Source organism: Mus pahari, unplaced genomic scaffold (assembly GCF_900095145.1).
Source record: "Mus pahari unplaced genomic scaffold, PAHARI_EIJ_v1.1 scaffold_13365_1, whole genome shotgun sequence".
NCBI classification, from domain to species: Eukaryota; Metazoa; Chordata; class Mammalia; order Rodentia; family Muridae; genus Mus; species Mus pahari.
In genome coordinates, this window is record NW_018392160.1 from 7,398 (window position 1) to 9,242 (window position 1,845).

The window sequence follows — 1,845 nt, forward strand, 5'->3', positions numbered from 1 at the left end:
GTGTGTGTGTGTGTGTGTGTGTGTGTGTGTGTGTGTGTGTGTGTTGTACCTATGAATGCTGGTGCATGTGGTACCATGAAAGGTAGCTTGGTCCCTGGTTGAACTAATGCTTGAAGCCCCAGAAACTATGAAAAGACTGTAGGTGCTTCACTGATTACTGAGCATCAGGACCCTGTCACTAGTCGTAGCTCCCATAGGTTTGTGGCCTCAGTCACATGAGGGCAATGCCCCACACCTCTCCACATGTAGAAGACACAACCTGTGGTCACAGAGGCTCATGAGAGATCTTCATTTTAATGAGGTACCTAAAGGCCTCGAGGGTTTAACCAATAAGCATTCTTTCCCAGATGCTCCTCTCTGCAAAAGATATTTAACCTTAGGCCAACCCTGAGAAATGAGGTATGGTTTCACAGGCTTTTTCCTAATGAGACGCTTCTAATCTCCCATTACAAGGCCTTCCACTACTCTAGTCAAGATCCGCTGCACTCACTCTCACAAGTGTTGGGAACCTCTTCCACCATCCCTCTCTCCCATAATTCCGGTGGCTTTAGCAAAGTAACTCTGGGACTCCCAGGTAGGGCTGCCCCTTGCCACCCCCCGAAGAGTGGGTTAGAGGTTTAGATGCCCACCCAAGGCTGAGTTGAAGGTAGACAGTAGCCATACTATGCCTGACAGACCAGAGAATAGTTAAAACTCTGACGGGCTGTGGGTCTTCCTTTCCCCCTCGCCCCCGGGGGCCCCACTTTTTAGTTCCCAACACCTGGCACCAGGCTTGATTCAGCCTGTGGGGCACCCAGTCTGTTCTCAGCTCTTCCACAGTTTCCAGGGGTGCCTGGATGTCCAAGAGTCTGAGACCCAGACAGCCCCAGATTCCTTGCAATCTTGAGGACTCCTGAGCCAGTTCTGGGAGTCCCACACCTCAGACTATGCTTTTTCACCCCTGGAATGGTGTTCAGGGGCTTCCCTACAACTCAACACCCACCCAGCAACAGCATGGGGTGAGCATGGTCAACTTCCCACAAACAGCCTCCCCAACTGACCATGCCCTATGTTGGATCGGAAGCAGGACCCCATAACCCTACAGGTAAAAATGCCCATGTGTGCTCATGTGGAGACCAGAAGTCAGGCATCTTCCCCTAAAACTCTCTATGGCAATTTTTAGGAAAGGTTTCTCTGTGACATAGAAGTGTCTGATTTGGCTAGACTCACTAGTATACAATTCCCTGAGATCTATCTGTTTCAACATACATCTCTAGAGTCACACATGAACGCTACTCTGCTCAGGATTTTGTGGATGCTGAGGATCCAAAATCAGGTCCTTTACCCAATGATCAAGCCATCTCCCAAAGCCTAGGACACAAAGTATTTAGTATTTGGGTTTTTAAAGGTTTACTTCACTATTGTATGTGTTTGGCCTAATGTTTCTTGTGTAATAATGCTAATTTTCATCCCCCAAACTGCTAGCAGGAGTACCTGTTCATAAGAAACTGAGAACCTGCCCCCAGTTGGTTCCAACTGGTAAATAAAGATGCCAAAGGTCAATGCCTGGATAGAACAGACAGAGGCAGGACTTTTAGGATTCCTGGGCTTGGGAAAGAGAGGAAGAAGTAAAATCACATTGAAAGGGGCATAGGGCAGTCCAGCAATATAATAGTGGCCATATTCCCAATTGGGTCTGCAGTAGCAGAGTTGAAATTTTAAAGAATGTTAACTCTGGAATACCAGAATGGAGTGTTTGCTAGCCTCAGGAAAGATAAGAAGTACCAAACCATTAAGTTAGCCAAGGCATATTGAAATTAGCTGGTGTGTGTGTGTGTGTGTGTGTGTGTGTGTGTGTGTGTGTGT

General features: G+C 47.5%; 1 protein-coding gene across 2 annotated transcripts in view; it reads right to left on the minus strand.

Annotated features, from left to right (window-relative positions):
- The window catches only part of LOC110314857 (cytochrome P450 3A41-like), a 12,280-nt gene that overhangs the window by 7,281 nt on the left and 3,154 nt on the right, over nucleotides 1-1,845 (minus strand). The window lies entirely within an intron of this gene.